Raw genomic sequence first — 14,261 nt, forward strand, 5'->3', positions numbered from 1 at the left:
AGCTGCATGTAGGGTTTCACCGTTGTCAATGGCTACCTCCCATCCTCTCAGTGAAAATGTTCAACGCGCTCTGTCACAGCACGGCTAATCATCTGTCGGTACTCAATCAGGTTGGAATAGAATCCAGTGATTCTTTTGCGTCTGTCACTAACACCCAGCCCTCAGGAGTTTGAAGCTCGTCACAGTCATTCAATCCTTGAATCCTACTCAGAATACCACAGACAAGGTTTAGACCTTCCGGATTCTCTTGAATGCCACCATCAATTCTAGCTTATACCACGAAGATTCTGATTAAGGAATCCAAGAGATATCTACTCAATCTAAGGTAGAACAGAGGTGGTTGTCAGGCACACGTTCATAGTTGAGAATGATAATGAGTGTCACGGATCATCACATTCATCAGGTTTAGGAACAAGTGATATCTTAGAATGGAAGCAAGCATGATTGAATGAAAAACAGTAGTAATTGCATTAATCCATCAAGACACAGCAGAGCTCCTCACCCCCAACCATGGGGTTTAGAGACTCATGCTGTAGAAGATACAATGAGAAACGTGTAAAGTGTCATGAGGTAGAGATACAATGTCAAAAGATCCTATTAATAGTGAACTAGTAACCTAGGGTTTACAGAAATGAGTAAATGACAGAAAAATCCACTTCTGGGCCCACTTGGTGTGTGCTTGGGCTGAGCATTGAAGCATTTTCATGTAGAGACTCTTCTTGGAGTTAAACGCCAGCTTTTGTGCCAGTTTGGGCGTTTAACTCCAATTTTTATGCTAGTTCCAGCGTTAAACGCCGGGAATTCTAAAGCTGATTTGCAACGCCGGTTTGGGCCATCAAATCTCGGGCAAAGTATGAACTATTATACATTGCTGGAAAGCCCAGGATGTCTACTTTCCAACGCCGTTGAGAGCGCGCCAATTGGGCTTCTGTAGCTCCAGAAAATCCACTTCGAGTGCAGGGAGGTCAGAATCCAACAGCATCTGCAGTCCTTTTCAGCCTCTGAATCAGATTTTTGCTCAGGACCCTCGATTTCAGCCAGAAAATACCTGAAATCACAGAAAAACACACAAACTCATAGTAAAGTCCAGAAAAGTGAATTTTAACTAAAAACTAATAAGAATATAATAAAAACTAACTAAAATATACTAAAAACATACTAAAAACAATGCCAAAAAGCGTACAAATTATCCGCTCATCACAACACCAAACTTGAATTGTTGCTTGTCCCCAAGCAACTGAAAATCAAATAAGATAAAAAGAAGAGAATATGCAATGAATTCCAAAAACATCTATGAAGATCAGTATTAATTAAATGAGCGGGGCTTTTAGCTTTTTGCCTCTGAACATTTTTGGCATCTCACTCTATCCTTTGAAATTCAGAATGATTGGCTTCTATAGGAACTCAGAATCCAGATAGTGTTATTGATTCTCCTAGTTAAGTATGATGATTCTTGAACACAGCTACTTTATGAGTCTTGGCCGTGGCCCAAAGCACTCTGTCTTCCAGTATTACCACCGGATACATACATGCCACAGACACATAATTGGGTGAACCTTTTCAGATTGTGACTCAGCTTTGCTAGAGTCCCCAATTAGAGGTGTCCAGGGTTCTTAAGCACACTCTTTTTGCCTTGGATCACAACTTTATTTCTTTCTTTTTCTTTCTTTTTTTTTCTTTCTCCCTTTTTTTTTCGTTTTTTTCTCTTTTTCTCTTTTTTTTTGTATTCACTGATTTTTCTTGCTTCAAGAATCATTTTTATGATTTTTCAGATCCTCAGTAACATGTCTCCTTTTTCATCATTCTTTCAAGAGCCAACCAATCATGAACAACAAATTCGAAAGACATATGCACTGTTTAAGCATACATTCAGAAAACAAAAGTATTGCCACCACATCAAAATAATTAATCTGTTATAAAATTCAAAATTCATGCAATTCTTCTCTTTTTCAATTAAGAACATTTTTCATTTAAGAAAGGTGATGGATTCATAGGACATTCATAACTTTAAGGCATAGACACTAAGACACTAATGATCACAAGACACAAACATGGATAAACATAAGCATGAAATTCGAAAAACAAGAAAATAAAGAACAAGAAAATTAAAGAACGGGTCCACCTTAGTGATGGTGGCTTATTCTTCCTCTTGAAGATCTTATGGAGTGCTTGAGCTCCTCAATGTCTCTTCCTTGCTTTTGTTGCTCCTCTCTCATGATTCTATGATCTTCTTTAATTTCATGGAGGAGGATGGAATGTTCTTGGTACTCCACCCTTAGTTGTCCCATGTTGGAACTCAATTCTCCTAGGGAGGTGTTGATTTGCTCCCAATAGTTTTGTGGAGGAAAGTGCATTCCTTGAGATGAATCTCTCCATCTCCCATGGCTCTGAGGTGGAAGCTTTTGCCTTCCCTTTCCTCTTTCTAGAGGTTTCTCCGGCCTTAGATGCCAAAAATGGTTATGGAGAAACAAAAAGCAACGCTTTTACCACACCAAACTTAGAAGGTTTGCTCGTCCTCGAGCAAAAGAAGAAAGTAGAGAGAGAGTGGTGGGGTAGGTGGGGATCCTGTGGGGTCCACAGATCCTGAGGTGTCAAGGATAATTCATCCCTGCACCAAGTGGCGAGCAAAAATGCTCCTACTGCCAATCCTGGCGTTAAACGCCGGGCTGGTGCCCATTTCTGGCGTTTAACGCCAGCTTGGTGCCCATTCCTGGCGTTTAACGCCAGTCTGGTGCCCCTTTCTGGCGTTAATCGCCCAAAATGGTGCCAGACTGGGCGTTAAACGCCCATTTGCTGCCCTTACTGGCGTTTAAATGCCAGCAAGGTTTTCCTCCAGGGTGAGCTATTTTTCTTTCTATTTTTCATTCTGTTTCTGCTTTTTCAATTGATTTTGTGACCTTCCATGATCATCAACCTATAGAAAACATAAAATCACAAAGGAAAATAATAAATATAACATTGGGTTTCCTCCCAACAAGCGCTTCTTTAATGTCAGTAGCTTGATAGTGGGCTCTCATGGAGCCTCACAGATGTTCAGAGCAATGTTGGAACCTCTCCAACACCAAACTTAGAGTTTGGTTGTGACCTCCCAACACCAAACTTAGAGTTTGACTGTGGGGGATCTATTTGACTCTATTTTGAGAGAAGCTTTTCATGCTTCCTCTCCATGGTTACAGAAGGAGAACCTTGAGTCTTATAGTTTGCACTGTCTGCAAGCCACGGAGCTTCCTGAATAGCAAATAATTGCTCATCCGGAAAGGCTTCAGAGATCTCAGTAGGAGGGAGAGATGCTCCTGCTACTGGTTCTATCCGGGACAGGTGATCAGCTACTTGATTCTCTGTCCCTTTTCTGTCTCTTATTTCTATATCAAACTCCTGCAGAAGCAACACCCATCTTATGAGCCTGGGTTTTGAATCCTGCTTTGTGAGTAGATATTTAAGAGCAGCATGGTTAGTGTACACAATCACTTTTGATCCTACTAAATAAGATCTGAACTTGTCAAGGGCATAAACCACTGCAAGTAATTCCTTTTCTGTGGTTGTGTAGTTCTTCTGTGCATCATTTAGAATACGGCTGCCGTAATAAATGACGTGCAGAAGCTTACCATGCCTTTGTCCCAAAATTACACCAATGGCATGGTCACTGGCATCACACATTAGTTCAAATGGTAATGTCCAGTTTGGTGCAGAGATGACTGGTGCTGTGACCAGCTTAGCTTTCAGAGTCTCAAACGCCTGCAGACACTCATTATCAAAGATAAATGGAGTGTCAGCAGCTAGCAGATTACTCAGAGGTTTGGCAATTTTTGAAAAATCCTTTATAAACCTTCTGTAGAATCCTGCATGACCCAGAAAGCTTCTGATTGCCTTAACATTGGCAGGTGGTGGTAATTTTTCAATTACCTCCACCTTAGCTTGATCCACCTCTATTCCTTTGTTCAAAATTTTATGCCCAAGGACAATTCCTTCAGTCACCATGAAGTGACATTTTTCCCAGTTTAAAACTAGGTTGGTCTCTTGGCATCTTTTCAGAACAAGTGCTAGATGGTTAAGGCAGGAGCTGAATGAGTCTCCAAATACTGAAAAGTCATCCATGAAGACTTCCAGAAATTTCTCTACCATATCTGAGAAGATAGAGAGCATGCACCTTTGAAAGGTTGCAGGTGCATTGCACAGACCAAAAGGCATCCTTCTGTAGGCAAATACTCCAGAAGGACATGTAAATGCTGTTTTCCCTTGGTCCTGAGGATCTACTGCAATTTGGTTGTAACCTGAATATCCATCCAAAAAGCAGTAATATTCATGACCTGCCAGTCTCTCTAGCATCTGGTCTATGAATGGTAAAGGAAAATGATCCTTCCTGGTGGCTGTGTTGAGCCTTCTGTAGTCAATACACATACGCCACCCTGTAACTGTTCTTGTAGGAACCAGTTCATTCTTTTCATTATGAACCACTGTTATGCCTCCCTTCTTGGGGACAACGTGGACAGGGCTCACCCAGGGGCTATCAGAAATAGGATAAATAATCCCAGCCTCTAGTAACTTAGTGACCTCTTTCTGCACCACCTCCTTCATGGCTGGATTTAGCCGCCTTTGTGGTTGAACCACTGGCTTAGCATCATCCTCCAATAGGATCTTGTGCATGCATCTTGCTGGGCTAATGCCCTTAAGATCACTTATGGACCACCCAAGAGCTGTCTTGTGTGTTCTTAGCACTTGAATTAGTGCTTCCTCTTCCTATGGATTTAAAGCAGAGCTTATGATCACTGGAAAAGTGTTACTTTCTCCCAGAAATGCATATTTCAGGGATGGTGGTAGTGGCTTGAGCTCCGGTTTAGGAGGCTTATCTTCTTCTTGAGGAATTTTCAGAATTTTTTTATTTCCTTTAGTTCCTCCAGATCAGGCTGAACATCTTTAAAGATGTCCTTTAGCTATGATTCAAGACTTTCAGTCATATTGACCTCCTCCACCAAAGAGTCAATAATATCAGCGCTCATGCAGTCATTTGATGTGTCTGGATGCTGCATAGCTTTGACAACATTCAACTTGAACTCATCCTCATTAACTCTCAGGGTTACTTCCCCTTTTTGTACATCAATGAGAGTTCGTCCAGTTGCTAGGAAAGGTCTTCCTAGAATGAGAGTTGCACTCTTGTGCTCCTCCATTTCCAGCACTACAAAGTCAGTTGGAAAGGCGAATGGCCCAACCTTGACAATCATGTCCTCAATTATGCCTGATGGATATTTAATGGAGCCATCAGCAAGTTGGAGGCATATCCGGGTTGGTTTGACTTCTTCAGTCAACCCAAGCTTTCTGATAGTGGATGCAGGTATTAGATTGATGCTTGCTCCAAGGTCACACAGGGCTGTCTTGGTGCAAGCACCTTCTAATGTGCATGGTATCATAAAGCTTCCTGGATCTTGAAGCTTTTCTGGTAAGCTTTTCAGAATGACTGCACTGCATTCTTCAGTGAGAAATACTTTTTCAGTTTCTCTCCAATCCTTCTTATGACTTAAGATCTCTTTCATGAACTTAGCATAAGAAGGTATTTGCTCAAGTGCCTCTGCAAACGGAATCTTTATTTCAAGAGTCCCTAGGTAGTCTGCAAAGCGGGCAAATTGCTTATCCTGCTCCGCTTGGCGGAGTTTCTGAGGATAAGGCATCTTGGCTTTATATTCTTTAACCTTAGTTGCTGCAGGTTTATTCCTTACAGAAGTGGTTGGAGAAGCCTTTTTAGAGGGGTTACAGATGAGCGGATAATTTATACGCTTTTTGGCATTATTTTTAGGTAGTTTTTACTAAGTTTAAGCTACTTTTAGGGATGTTTTCATTAGATTTTATGTTAAATTCACATTTCTGGACTTTACTATGAGTTTGTGTATTTTTCTGTGATTTCAGGTAATTTCTGGCTGAAATTGAGGGACTTGAGCAAAACTCTGAAAAAGGCTGACAAAAGGACTGCTGATGCTGTTGGAATCTGACCTCCCTGCACTCGAAATGGATTTTCTGGAGCTACAGAATTTCAATTGGCGCGCTCTCAACGGCGTTGGAAAGTAGACATCCAGAGCTTTCCAGCAATATATAATAGTTCATACTTTATTCGGAAATTGACGATGTAACTTGGTGTTGAACGCCAAGTACATGCTGCTGTCTAGAGTTAAACGCCAGAAACACGTCATGATCCGGAGTTGAACGCCCAAAACACGTTATAACTTGGAGTTCAACTCCAATAAAAGCCTCAGCTCGTGGATAGACCAAGCTTAGCCCAAACATACACCAAGTGGGCCCCGGAAGTGGATTTATGCATCAATTACTTACTCATGTAAACTCTAGTAGCTAGTTTATTATAAATAGGACTTTTTACTAGTGTATTAGACATCTTGGGACGATTAGTTCTCAGATTATGGGGGCTGGCCATTCGGCCATGCCTGAACCTTTCACTTATGTATTTTCAGTGGTGGAGTTTCTGCACACCATAGATTAAGGGTGTGGAGCTCTGCTGTACCTCAAGTTTCAATACAATTACTATTACTTTCTATTCAATTCTCTTTTATTCTTATTCCAAGATATACGTTACACTTAACTTTGATGAATGTGATGATCCGTGACACTCATCATCATTCTCACCTATGAACACGCGTGACTGACAACCACTTCCGTTCTACTCTAGGCCGGGCACATATCTCTTAGATTCCCCAACAGAATCTTCGTGGTATAAGCTAGATAGATGGCGGCATTCATGAGGATCCGGAAAGTCTAAAACTTGTCTATGGTATTCCGAGTAGGATTCTGGGATTGAATGACTGTGACGAGCTTCAAACTCCTGAAGGCTGGGCGTGATGACAAACGCAAAAGAATCAAGGGATTCTATTCCAATTTGATTGAGAACCGACAGATGATTAGCCGTGCTGTGACAGAGCATAGGAACGTTTTCACTGAGAGGATGGGATGTAGCCATTGACAACGGTGATGCCCTACATACAGCTTGCCATGGAAAGGAGTAAGAAGGATTGGATGAATGCAATAAGAAGGTAAAGATCCAAGAGGAGTACAGCATCTCCATATGCCTATCTGAAATTCCCACTATTGATTTACATAAGTATTTCTATCCCTTTTTATTTTATTTATCTTTATTTATCCAATCTAATCACATTTGACTTTATAAGTCCACTTAACTGGGATTTACAAGATGACCATAGCTTGCTTCATACCAACAATCTCCGTGGGATCGACCCTTACTCACGTAAGGTATTACTTGGATGACCCAGTGCACCTGCTGGTTAGTTGAACGGAGTTGTGACTTCAAATAGAGCCAATTATTAAATTTCATACAAATACAAAGAGTATGTGATCACAATTTCGTCCACCAGTTACTATCAGCACTCTCAGGTGTCTGATTCCCCATTGGCGTTTGAATGCCAGGATTGGGTGGAAAATGGGCGTTTAACGCCAACTTTTCCCCCTTTTCTGGCGTTTGAACGCCAGAACTGGGTAGGGAATGGGCGTTTAACGCCAGCTTTCCCCCCTTTTCTGGCGTTTGAACGCCAAGAGTATTCCTCTCTGAGCTCTTACTGTCCTCAGAGGGATTTTGGATAGTGGTTTGGCTATCCTCTGTCAATTGTTCCTTTATTGGCTTTTTGCTACTTTGAGCAGTGTTATTCAATGTTTTCCCGCTCCTCAGTTGAACTGCTTGGCATTCTTCTGTTATCTGTTTAGATAGCTGCTGTTTTGCCTGATTCAACTGTGATTCTATGTTCTTGTTAGCAATTTTAGTTTCTTGGAGCATCTCTTTAAATTCTGCTAACTGTTTTGTCATCAGGTGTAATTGCTGATTAAGCTCAATCATCTGTTCTTGAGGATTAGGATCAGTGGCTACTGCCATAACTTCTTCTTTTGTGGAGAACTCATTGCTAGAGTACAAATGTTAATTTCTAGCAACAGTATCTATAAGCTCTTGAGCCTCCTCAATCGTCTTCCTCATATGTATAGATCCACCAGCTGAGTGGTCTAGAGACATCTGAGCTTTTTCTGTAAGCCCATGGTAGAAGATGTCTAACTGTACCCACTCTGAAAACATTTCAGAGGGGCATTTTCTTAGCATACCTCTATACCTCTCCCAGGCATTATAAAGAGATTCATTATCCTCTTGTTTAAAGCCTTGGATGTCAAGCCTTAGCTGTGTCATCCTTTTTGGAGGGTAAAATTGATTCAGGAATTTGTCTGATAACTGTTTCCATTTCTTTATGCTTGCTGTAGGTTGGTTATTCAACCACCTCTTAGCTTGATCTTTTACAGCAAATGGAAACAGTAATAATCTGTAGACATCCTGATCCACCTCTTTATCACGTACTGTGTCAGCAAGTTATAAGAATTATGCCAGAAACTCAGTAGGTTCTTCTTGTGAAAGACCGGAATACTGGCAATTTTGCTGCACAATGATAATGAGTTGAGGATTTAGCTTAAAGCTGCTTGCTTTAATGGGAGGTATACAGATGCTACTCCCATATGCAACTGTAATGGGGTTAGCATATGACCCCAGAGTCCTTTTGGACTGTTCAATTCCACTTAGGTCCATGATGGAGAAAGGGAATATGATATGAATTCACAAGTAAAGTAAATTTTTTTTTATTAAAAGTGACCGAAAAAAAATAAAATAAATGGAAAATAAATAAAATTTTGAAAACTGAAAGAAAATAAGATCAAAGCAAATTGAAAACTAAATCAATTAGTTAATTAAAAAGATTTTGGAATTAGCAATTAAAAAGATATGATTGAAAATATGATTGCAATTAAAAAGATTTGATTTTTGAAAAAGATTTGAGAAGATCAATTTTTGAGATTAGAATTTTGACTTGACTAAAAAAAAGATATGATTTTAAAAATCTTTGACTAAATTAATGCAAAATTTCGAAAATTATGAGTAAAATAAGGAAAGGATATTTTTTTGATTTTTAAATTTTAATGAGGAAAGAGAAAAACAACAAAAAGACACTAAACTTAAAAATTTTAGATCAAAACAAAGAGAACAAACAAGAAAACTTTGAATATCAAGATGAACACCAAGAACACTTTGAAGGTCAAGATGAACACCAAGAACAAATTTTTGAAAAATTTTTAAGTGAATAAAAGCACAAAAGACACCAAACCTAAAATTTTTAGAAAATCAAACACAAATTTTCGAAAACTTAAAGGAAAACACAAGGAAGACACCAAACTTAAAATATGAAACTAAAGTCAAATAAAAGACTCTAAACCAACAAAAATAAAACAGTCCTAATCTAAGCAACAAGATAAACCAGCAATCACACTTTTGCAACGGCGCACAACTAACCAGCAAGTGCACTGGGTCGTTCAAGTAATACCTTACGTGAGTAAGGGTCGATCCCACGGAGAGTGTCGGCTTGAAGCAAGCTATGGTTATCTTGTAACTCTTAGTCAGGATATCAATAATTATCAGGGTTGATTGTAAAAAGTAAAAGAACATGAATTAAGTACTTGTTTTGCAGTAATGGGGAACAGGTTGAGGTTTTGGAGATGCTCTGTCTTCTGAACCTCTGCTTTCCTACTGTCTTCTTCAAACTCGCAAGGCTCCTTCCATGGCAAGCTGTATGTAGGATTTCACCGTTGTCAATGGCTACCTCCCATCCTCTCAGTGAAAATGTTCAACGCGCTCTGTCACAGCACGGCTAATCATCTGTCGGTTCTCAATCAGGTTGGAATAGAATCCAGTGATTCTTTTGCGTCTGTCACCAACGCCCAGCCCTCAGGAGTTTGAAGCTCGTCACAGTCATTCAATCCTTGAATCCTACTCAGAATACCACAGACAAGGTTTAGACTTTCCGGATTCTCTTGAATGCCGCCATCAATTCTAGCTTATACCACGAAGATTCTGATTAAGGAATCCAAGAGATATCTACTCAATCTAAGGTAGAACGGAGGTGGTTTTCAGGCACACGTTCATAGTTGAGAATGATGATGAGTGTCACAGATCATCACATTCATCAGGTTTAGGAACAAGTGATATCTTAGAATGGAAGCAAGCATGATTGAATGAAAAACAGTAGTAATTGCATTAATCCATCAAGACACAGCAGAGCTCCTCACCCCCAACCATGGGGTTTAGAGACTCATGCTGTAGAAGATACAATGAGAAACGTGTAAAGTGTCATGAGGTAGAGATACAATGTCAAAAGATCCTATTAATAGTGAACTAGTAACCTAGGGTTTACAGAAATGAGTAAATGACAGAAAAATCCACTTCCGGGCCCACTTGGTGTGTGCTTGGGCTGAGCATTGAAGCATTTTCGTGTAGAGACTCTTCTTGGATTTAAACGCCAGCTTTTGTGCCAGTTTGGGCGTTTAACTCCAATTTTTATGCCAGTTCCAACGTTAAACGCCGGGAATTCTAAAGCTGATTTGCAACGCCGGTTTGGGCCATCAAATCTCGGGCAAAGTATGGACTATTAAACATTACTGGAAAGCCCAGGATGTCTACTTTTCAACGCCGTTGAGAGCGCGCCATTTGGGTTTCTGTAGCTCTAGAAAATCCACTTCGAGTGCAGGGAGGTCAGAATCTAACAGCATCTGCAGTCCTTTTTAGCCTCTGAATCAGATTTTTGCTCAGGACCCTCGATTTCAGCCAGAAAATACCTGAAATCACAGAAAAACACACAAACTCATAGTAAAGTCCAGAAAAGTGAATTTTAACTAAAAACTAATAAGAATATAATAAAAACTAACTAAAATATACTAAAAATATACTAAAAATAATGCCAAAAAGCGTACAAATTATCCGCTCATCAACAGGACTGTAGCCACTGACAACGGTGATGCCCAACATACAGCTTGCCATGGAAAGGAGTAAGAAGGATTGGATGAAGACAGTAGGAAAGCAGAGAGACGGAAGGGACAAAGCATCTCCATACGCTTATCTGAAATTCTCACCAATGAATTACATAAGTATCTCTATCTTTATTTTATGTCTTATTTATCTTTTAATCATTAATCCTCCATAACCATTTGAATCCGCCTGACTGAGATTTACAAGATGACCATAGCTTGCTTCATACCAATAATCTCCGTGGGATCGACCCTTACTCGCGTAAGGTTTATTACTTGGACGACCCAGTGCACTTGCTGGTTAGTTGTGCGAAGTTGTGATAAAGAGTTGAGATTGTAATTGAGCGTACCATGTTGATGGCGCCATTGATGATCACAATTTCGTGCACCAAGTTTTTGGTGCCGTTGCCGGGGATTGTTCGAGTTTGGACAACTGATGGTTCATCTTGTTGCTTAGATTAGGTAATTTTATTTTGTTCTTCAGAGTTCTTAAGAATGAATTTTAGTGTTTCAAGGTGATGTTCTTATCATCACCAAAGCTGATTGATTCTCATCAATTTAGCTCTTGAATGTAATGTCCTGCTGAAGCTTGGCTAGCCATGTCTAATCTTTTTAGACTGAAGCTTTAGACTAACATTGCATGATTCCTGGAATTCTTATTAAGAATTTTGATATCCTTATTTTCTTTTCCACTCAATTTTCGAAAAATCCAAAAAAATTATAAAATGTTAAAATCAAAAATATTTTTATGTTTCTTGTTTGAGTCTAGTGTCTAATTTTAAGTTTGGTGTCCATTGCATGTTTTTAGTCTTCTAATTTTCGAAAATTACATGCATTATGTTCTTCATTGATCTTCAAGTTGTTCTTGATGATTTCCTTGCTCTGATCTTTAAGTTCTCTTGTCTTGAGTGTTTTGTTGTTTCTCATATGCATTCTCAATTTGTTAGTGTCAGTAATATACAAACTTCTAAGTTTGGTGTCTTGCATGCATTGTTTATTTGATCTTAGTGGCATTTTGATTATTCCTCATCATTAAAAATTCAACATTTTTTTTAATTTGTGTCTTTTCAAATCAATAATACAAAGAATTGAAGATTCATAACATACAGCAGAGGAATTACACAGAAAAAGTTGGGCGTTCAAAACGCCCAGTGAAGAAGGAAAACTGGCATTTAAACGCCAGCCAGGGTACCTGGCTGGGTGTTTAACGCCCAAAAGGGTAGCATTTTGGGCGTTAAACGCCAGAATGTATACCATTCTGGGCGTTTAACGCCAGGATGGCACAAGAGGGAAGATTTTGTTTTTAATTCAAATTTTTTTCAAGTTTTCATAATTTTTCAAAATCAAATCTTTTTCAAATCATATCTTTTCAATCATATATTTTCAAAATCAATTTCTTTCCACTTTTCAAAAATACTTGCTAATAATTAATGATTTGATTCAACATTTCAAGTATGTTGCCTTTTCTGTTGAGAAAGGTTTAATGTCTGAATCATATCTTTTAAATTTCTTGTTAGCCAAGTCATTAATTTTCAAAATCAAATCTTGTTTTTCAAATCATATCTTCTCAATCATATCTTTTTAAAACTATATCTTTTCAATCATATCTTTTTATCACATTTTTTTCAAAATTAATTTTTCAATCATATCTTTTTGATTTCTAATTTCAAAATCTTTTTCAAAAATCACTTTATTTCTTTCCCAATCTTATTTTTCGAAAATCATTTACCATTTCTTAAAATTTCTTTTAATTAATTCACTTTAATTTTCGAAAAATTTCTTCCCATCTTCTCACATCCTTCTATTTATGGACTAACACTCCTCCTCAATGCACAATTCGAACTTTATCCCTCTTGATAAGTTCGAATTCTTCTACCTCCTCCTTCTATTCTTCTTTTCCTCTGACACCTCAAGGAATCTTTATACTGTGACATAGAGAATTCCATACTTTCTTGTTCTCTTCTCTTTCATATGAGTAGGAGCAAAGACAAAAGCATTCTTGTTGAGGATGACCCTGAACCTGAAAGGACCTTGAAGCGAAAGCTAAGAGAAGCTATAGCACTACTCTCTGTAGAGGACCTAACAGAAATCTTCAAACAAGAAGAAGATATGGCAGCCGAAAACAACAACAATGCCAACAACGCAAGGAAGGTGCTGGGTGACTTTACTGCACCTACTCCCGACATCCATGGGAGAAGCATCTCTATCCCTGCCATTGGAGCAAACAACTTTGAGCTTAAGCCTCAATTAGTTTCTCTAATGCAACAGAATTGCAAGTTCCATGGACTTCCATTGGAAGATCCTCATCAGTTTTTAGCTGAATTCTTGCAAATCTGTGACACTGTCAAGACCAATGGGGTTGACCCTGAGGTCTATAGACTTATGCTATTCCCTTTTGCTGTAAGAGATAGAGCTAGGATATGGTTGGACTCAAAACCTAAAGAAAGCCTGAACTCTTGGGAAAAGCTAGTCAATGCCTTTTTGGCAAAGTTCTTTCCACCTCAAAAATTGAGTAAGCTTAGAGTGGAAGTCCAAACCTTCAGACAGAAGGAAGGTGAATCCCTCTATGAAGCTTGGGAAAGATACAAACAATTGATCAGAAGGTGTCCTTCTGACATGCTTTCTGAATGGAGCATCATAGGTATCTTCTATGATGGTCTGTCTAAACTGTCCAAGATGTCATTGGATAGCTCTGCTGGAGGATCTATTCATCTAAAGAAGACGCCTACAGAAGCTCAAGAACTCATTGAAATTGTTGTAAATAACCAATTCATGTACACTTCTGAAAGGAATCCTGTGAACAATGGGACGAATCAGAAGAAAGGAGTTCTTGAGATTGATACTCTGAATGCCATATTGGCTCAGAACAAAATATTGACTCAGCAAGTCAATATGATTTCTCAAAGTCTGTCTGGAATGCAAGCTGCACCAGGCAGTACTAAGGACACTTCATCTGAAGAAGAAGCTTATGATCCTGAGAACCCTTCAATGGAAGAGGTTAATTACATAGGAGAACCCTATGGAAACACCTATAATCCTTCATGGAGAAATCATCCAAATCTCTCATGGAAGGATCAACAGAGACCTCAACAAGGTTTCAACAGGAATAATTGTGGAGGAAACAGGTTTAGCAATGGCAAGCCTTTTCCATCATCTTCTCAGCAACAGACAGAGAATTCTAAGCAGAGCCACTCTGACTTAGCAACCATGGTCTCTGATCTAATCAAAACCACTCAAAGTTTCATGACTGAAACAAGGTCCTCCATTAGAAACTTGGAGGCACAAGTGGGTCAGCTGAGTAAAAAAGTTACTGAACTCCCTCATAGTACTCTTCCAAGCAATACAGAAGGGAATCCAAAAGGAGAGTGTAAGGCCATCAACATGGCCAAAATTGGAGAGGAGGAAGAGGCAGTGATTGCCAC

At 39.2% G+C, this 14,261-nt stretch overlaps 1 non-coding gene across 1 annotated transcript; it reads right to left on the minus strand.

The window, feature by feature from the left end:
• Positions 1-13,353: 13,353 nt before the first annotated feature.
• Positions 13,354-13,461, minus strand: LOC130938622 (small nucleolar RNA R71). The gene has a single exon (XR_009069781.1). It is a non-coding gene; the product is annotated as a small nucleolar RNA R71 (small nucleolar RNA).
• Between the last annotated feature and the right edge of the window lie 800 nt (positions 13,462-14,261).

This window comes from Arachis stenosperma, chromosome 6 (assembly GCF_014773155.1).
Source record: "Arachis stenosperma cultivar V10309 chromosome 6, arast.V10309.gnm1.PFL2, whole genome shotgun sequence".
NCBI lineage: Eukaryota > Viridiplantae > Streptophyta > Magnoliopsida > Fabales > Fabaceae > Arachis > Arachis stenosperma.